Below are 7,662 nucleotides of genomic sequence, written 5' to 3'. Positions count from 1 at the left end.
GATTTAGAATTGGTGTTGTTGGAATATCTGTATTGAAATCAGCATCTAGAAGTGGTGTTGTTGGTGGAGTAACTTGAGTGGGTGGAGCTTCCAAGTACAGAACATCAGGTACAACCAAGTTGGGAATATCTATTTCATCACTTGTACCTGGATCTTCAGCATGTACTGGATCATTAATAGGAGACACAGGAGGTGTAGGCACTTTCTCTGGAATATCCTCTTGTTCTTGAGAATGTACAACCTTCAGGTAAGTGGAGAGCTTTACGAACTGCTCCTAGAGTAAACACATGCTCGATATCTCCTAATGTGAAAATTATGCTTGGTGAACCAGCAACACCACCATTATCAAAAAGCCCAGTTCGCCAAAATGTCAGCACTTATTTGCTTGAAATAGTTTGAGGTTGGGTCAAAGCGTACCCAATCTCACTATTAGATAAGAAATCTTGGCTCCATCAACAAACTTATTCAAGATTGAAGCATAGTTATTTGGTACAAACTTGGCTCCATCAACAATTAAATCCTTGGGCGCCATCAGAAATAAGTGAGAAGTTAGAGTGCCTGAAAGGTGTTTGAGAAAATGTTTGTAAAGAAAACCGTCAGAAAATATGAGAGAATAAGAAAAAGAGACAGAGTGGATAGAATAGAAATGAGAATAAAAGAGTTGAAAATCTTTTATCTCTTTTACTTACACAACCCACGTGACAACAGTTATTGAGAAGTGGAACAGACCTTACACCTGTCAGCCATGCAGTAGTTAAGACAAGAGTTAATGGGCACGGTAAATAAGTAATGATTACTTTGCATGTTCAGTTTTTCAAAAAGAAACTGTTCCCACTAAACAAATGATTATTACTGCTTTATCTCACATACTCCAATATTCTGAAATATATAACCGTTCAAGTATTGACTTAAAAGTAAACCAAGTAAATAAATACTACCACGTCAGCATTAGAACTTGATTATTATCAGAATTTAAAAGTCATCAGAATATGGCTCCTTAACTCAAAAAATGAATGTTTATTTCTATAATTCTTCACATAAATACTGATGTGGTTATAACAGAACTTAATCATCAGAACTTCCATCAGAACTTGTCCTTAGAATTTATGCAACTGACACTTAAATTGTTCATCCAAAATAACATTGATCACCACAGTAATTTTCATCATTCATATGGAGTGTAAATGTGTGCATTAAGCTAAATATTAGACAAAGAATAAAGTCTGATTCACTTCAGTACATCTTAGAAATAAGGCATAACTCAGAACTTTGCTTAAAATCTGTCATTAGTCTGAAGCCTACTATAGAATGAGTTCAAGCATGAGTCCACCTCAACTGTTTTGTGCTCATTTTATGCATCTTTTGAAATTACTTTTTACAGTGGCTTCTCAGTGTAAGTGAGTCACGACTGCTTATCAGAATTTATGTTGTTATCAGAGTATTTCTCCAGTAATCAGAGAATGTGAAAAGTAACCAAGAAAATTTTATTTTTCTTTTCTAATGCATATTACTTAATACGAGCAATGCACTTGGATCTTCTGTTAGATATATTTGATAATGTCATGGCTAATATGTTTTATGTTTAGATTTCAGATCTTATTTGAACATGACAAATCAGTACTTAACTGATCAGTACTTATACTGGACATCAGGACTTAAGAGATATCAGTACTTATGTCATCAGGAGATAAGCATCAGGAGATAGATATCAGAACTTAAGTGCTGAAGGACGATCAGATAAGGACAGCAGCTGATTAAAGTTAAGAAGATCAAGATAAACATAAGAAGAGATATGCATGAAGAAGGAATTTCATAAAGAATGGAATACTTGGAAGAAAAGATATCTGATTGATATATATTAGGAAGCAGAATTATATTCCATATCAATTAGCGATTATCTTGTAACTGTGTAATATATAAACACAGACATAGGGTTTACACTATAAGTGTTATCATAATCGAGAATATTATTAACTTAACCCTGGCAGCTCTCGTGATATTTTGTTCATCACTGAGAGATAACAGTTCCAGATTGTAACAGAGTTTATTGTTTCAATAAAGTTTGTTTTCTGTTATTTAAGTTCTTGAAGTTCGATTTGATTGTAATAAACACTGTATTCACCCCATCTACAGTGATAGTGTGACCTAACAATTGGTATCAGAGCCTTCTGTAAACACACATACAGTTAAAAATCCAAACACAATCATGTCTGACACAGAAACTCCAACTAAGCCTACCAAAACTGAGGAATCATCAAAGACATCAATTCAGAGTCGATATGAGACTATTAGAGTTCCCATATTGAGACCATCTGAATATCCCATATGGAAGGTAAGGATGACCATGTTTCTGGAAGCAACAGATCCAGAATATCTTGATAGAATCAAGGAAGGGCCTCACAAACCTACCAAGCTCGCTGTTGTAGTTGCAGGTGAAGCATCAATGACTGTACCAAAGGAAAAGAGTGATTACACTGCTGAAGATATAGCATCTATTGCTAAGGATGCCAAGGTGCAACACTTACTGCATAGTGCCATTGATAATGTAATGTCAAACAGGGTAATAAACTGCAAGACTGCCAAGGAGATATGGGATGCACTGGAGACAAGGTGTCAAGGAACTGAAACAGTTAAGAAAAACAGGAAGACAATACTCACTCAAGAGTATGAACATTTTGACTCAAAATCTAATGAGTCATTGAATGATTTATATGATAGATTTGTCAAACTTTTGAATGATTTGTCATTGGTTGATAAAGAGTATGATCTTGAAGATACCAACCTAAAATTCCTGTTAGCTCTTCCTGAATGCTGGGATTTGAAGGCAACAACAATAAGAGACAACTACAATCTTGATGAAACAACTCTTGATGAAATCTATGGAATGCTCAAGACTCATGAACTTGAGATGGAACAAAGAAGCAAGAGGAAAGGAGGAAAGTCAAGGACAGTTGCTCTCAAGGCTGAAGAAGAATCCCCCAAAGCACCTTCCTCAAAGAAAGACAAGGGTAAAGCTCTTTTCATAAAGTCTGATACTGAGTCATCAAGTTCTGAGAGTGATGATGACTCAGATTCTGAAAGCTTGCCTGAGACTGATGCTGATGAGGAGATGATGAAGCTGTGTGCTCTTATGGTGAAAGGAATCACAAAGATTGCATACAGGAAGTTCAGAAAGGGAAAGAAGTTTTCCAGGAAAGGCATAAGTTCTGATAAGAAGAATTTTAGAAGATCTGAAGGAAGAGGAGGAAAGTTTGACAGAGGAGATTACACCAATGTTAAATGTTATAATTGTGGTGAGAAAGGCCACATATCTCCTGATTGCAAGAAGACCAAGAGTGACAAAGGCAAAGCTCTTGTCACAAAGCAGAAAAGCTGGACAGACACCTCAGACTCTGAAAGTGAGGAGAACTATGCATTGATGGCAAATGCTGATAAATCAAGTTCTGAGAGCAGTTCTGAAGCTGCTGAAACAAAGGTACCTCAGACTACTTATGCTTTTCATACTGATGATATTAATGAGTTGAGAAGATATCTTAAAACCATGTTTGTTAGTTATAGAGATCAAACCTTAACATGTGAAAGATTAACTTCTGAAAATCTTGCTTTTAGGAAAAGAAACGATTTCTTAGAAAAAGAGTTAGTCATGTTCCATCAAACTCAGAAGGATAGAGATGATGCTTTTTATGTTAGGGATGAAGTGCTAAAAATGAATGAATCTCTAAAAACTGAGTTAGAAAAGGAGAGAGAGATTATTAGGACTTGGACTAACTCTGGCAAAACAACTCAAAATTTACTGAACAGTGGAAACTGGAAAGAGGGCTTAGGTTATGGAGAAAATAAAAATGAAAAAGGAACTGTATAAATTAAGCCTGTTGATAAGCAAAAGCCGAAGTTAAAACCTGTTAAGTTTGTAACTGAAAAATCTGAAAATGAGAAATCAGAAGTTAAAAAGGAATTAGCTTCTGACAAACTAAAACAGGAAAAGATAGCTGAAGTTAACATAGGCTTAATGACAAAGAAGCAGCTTAAGCATAAGCTGAAAGATGTTAAGAATGCAAACAAGGTAAAATCACCTAGGAAAAACAGGAATGGAAAGGAAGGTGTGAATAAAAGCAATAACTATAAATCTGTTCCTGATGCTCCTAGGAAAGCATGTCATAACTGTGGAAGTTCTAACCATCTGGCTTCTTTTTGCAGGAAGAATAAGAATATTAACTCCTTATCTTCAAAATCAGGAGTTAAGAGTCAATCTGTTAGATACAAACCACAAAATCCTTGTTTTCATTGTAGTAGTTTATGGCATTCCATTTATACTTGTAAGGAATATCATAGTTTGTACTATGATTATTATCAAATAAAACCTTCTTTAAAGAAAGTTTCTGTTGTTCCTTCTAGTGTAAGTTCTGATTCAAAGTCTGGTAGTATAAGTTCTGATAAGAAAACTGTTAACATAAAATCTGATGCTAAATCCGCTGCAAATGTTAACAAACCTAAAAAGGCCAAAGGATCCAAGCAAGTCTGGGTCCTTAAAACTAATAATTAGTGGTCTTTTTGATTGCAGGGCAACAGGAAAAATATTTTAGTTCTGGACAGTGGATGTTCAGGACATATGACTGGAAATAAGGCCCTGCTATCAGACTTTGTGGAGAAAGCTGGCCCAAGTGTTTCTTATGGAGATGGCAACATTGGAAAAACCTTGGGATATGGCAATATCAATCTTGGGAATGTCATCATTAAAGATGTAGCTCTGGTCTCAGGACTTAAACACAACTTACTGAGTATAAGTCAAATTTGTGACAGAGGTTATCATGTTGATTTCTTTGCAGAACATTGTGAAATAGTTAGTAAATCGAAAGGAAAAGTTGTTCTGAAGGGATTCAGGCGTGGTAACATTTATGAAGCTAAGCTTTCAACAAGTTCTGATGGTTCTGCAATCTGTTTGATAAGTAGAGCCTCAATTGAAGAAAGCTGGAATTGGCACAAGAAACTCTCTCATTTAAACTTCAACAAGATAAATGAACTGATCAAGAAAGATCTTGTGAGAGGACTGCCAAAATCAGTGTTTGCTCCTGATGGTCTTTGTGACTCATGTCAGAAGGCCAAACAAAGAAAATCTTCATTCAAGAGCAAGACTGAATCATCAATTCTTGAGCCTTATTATCAACTTCATGTTGATCTATTTGGTCCAGTGAATGTCATGTCTATTGCAAAGAAGAAATATGCATTGGTCATAGTAGATGAGTTCACCAGATACACATGGGTATATTTCTTGCACACAAAAAGTGAAACTGCATCTATCCTGATTGATCATGTCAAACATCTGGATAAATTGATCAAAGATTCTGTGAAAATTTTGAGGAGTGATAATGGCACTGAATTCAAGAATCTGATAATGGAAGAGTTCTGCAAAAATCATGGAATAAAGCAGGAATTTTCTGCTCCTGGAACTCCACAGCAAAATGGAGTTGTTGAAAGGAAGAATAGAACTCTCATTGAAGCTGCACGAACAATGCTTGAAGAAGCAAAGCTTCCAACCTATTTCTGGGCTGAAGCTGTGCAGACTGCTTGTTTTACTCAAAATGCAACACTCATTAACAAGCAGGGAAAAACACCATATGAGATGGTGAAGAACAAGAAGCCAAATCTGAAATACTTTCATGTATTTGGATGTAAGTGTTTTGTTCTCAAGACTCATCCTGAACAGCTATCCAAGTTTGATCTAAAAGCTGATGAGGGAATATTTGTTGGATATCCACTTTCCACAAAAGCCTTCAGAGTCTATAATTTGAGAACAAAAGTGGTCATGGAATCTATCAATGTCTCTTTTGATGACAAGAAGATCACTGGACTTGAAGATTGCATTGATCATGATCAGCTGAGATTTGAAAATGAAGATTCATATTCTGATACCTTAAGTCCTGACAGTCTAAGTCCTGATACTGTAAACTCTGATAGATTAAACTCTGATGTTATTGAAACTGTGGTGACTACGTCAAAGGAAGATGCACCAATGCAGGGGGAGCATACTCAAGATATTATCACATCTCAAGAAGCATCAGAACACACAACTGGCTCTTCAAGTTCTGATTCGTCAAGTTCTGATAAGCCAATTACTGACAGTGCCGAAAATCTAAATGCTGAAGGATCCAACTCAGAGAGCATAGTTTCAGGGGGAGCATCAGAAAATGAAAACAAAGACAGCATGAATCATGGGGGAGCATCCAGTTCTAGAGAAAACCTTCCATCTGCAAGGAAGTGGACAAAATCACATACACCTGATTTGATAATTGGAAATCCTGATGCAGGTGTCAGAACTAGAACAGGTACTTCTAATGAATGTCTTTACAATTCTTTTCTCTCTCAGTCTGAGCCAAAGAAAGTGGAAGAAGCTCTTCAAGATGCTGATTGGGTGCAAGCAATGCAGGAAGAGTTAAATGAATTTGAAAGAAACAAAGTCTGGACCTTAGTGCCAAGACCTAAGAATAGATCTGTTGTTGGTACAAAATGGGTATTCAGAAATAAAACTGATAGTGATGGCATAATTACAAGGAACAAGGCAAGGCTGGTTGCAAAAGGATATTCTCAACAGGAAGGAATTGACTATGATGAAACATTTGCACCAGTTGCTAGGTTAGAAGCCATAAGGATATTCATGGCTTATGCTGCTCACAAAAAGTTTACTGTCTTTCAAATGGATGTAAAAAGTGCTTTTCTCAATGGAAAATTGGCAAGAGGAAGTATATGTTGAACAACCTCCAGGCTTTGTAGATTCCAAACATTCAGATTATGTCTACAGGCTTGATAAAGCACTTTATGGACTTAAGCAAGCTCCTAGAGCATGGTATGAGACTTTAGCTCAGTTTCTTCTGGAAAGTGGATTCAACAGAGGAACTATTGACAAAACACTGTTCTATCTCAACCATGGCAAGGACTTACTTTTGGTCCAGATTTATGTTGATGATATCATTTTTGGGTCTCCAAATGACAAACTTTGCAAAAAGTTTGCCAAACTAATGCAGTCAAGATATCAGATGAGTATGATGGGAGAACTTAGTTATTTTCTGGGCCTTCAAGTCAAGCAGAGTGTAGAAGACACTTTTATTTGTCAATCTAAGTACACCAGAAACTTGCTGAAGAAATTTGGAATGCAAGACTGTTCAAGTGCATCCACTCCCATGGCCACTGCAACAAAACTGGATAAGGATACTGGTAATTCAGTAGATATTACTGATTACAGAGGTATGATTGGCTCACTTCTCTATCTAACTGCTAGTAGACCAGATATCATGTTTGCTACCTGTCTTTGTGCAAGATTTCAAGCAGATCCAAGAGAACCTCACTTAACAGCTGTAAAAAGAATCTTTAAGTATCTTAAAGGAACAGCTGATCTAGGACTATGGTATCCTAGAGAATCAGATTTTAAATTAATAGGTTACTCAGATGCAGATTTTGCAGGTTGCAAAATAGACAGGAAAAGCACAAGTGGAAGCTGCCAATTTCTTGGAGGCAGATTGGTTTCTTGGTATAGCAAGAAACAAAAGTCAATTTCCACATCAACTGCAGAAGCAGAGTTTATTGCTGCAGGAAGCTGCTGTGCACAGATTCTTTGGATGAAGAATCAGTTACTGGATTATGGGTTAACATATTTTAAAATCCCTATTT

This window comes from Apium graveolens, chromosome 10 (assembly GCF_009905375.1).
Source record: "Apium graveolens cultivar Ventura chromosome 10, ASM990537v1, whole genome shotgun sequence".
In the NCBI taxonomy this organism is placed as follows: Eukaryota; Viridiplantae; Streptophyta; class Magnoliopsida; order Apiales; family Apiaceae; genus Apium; species Apium graveolens.
This window is presented reverse-complemented; position numbering follows the sequence as displayed.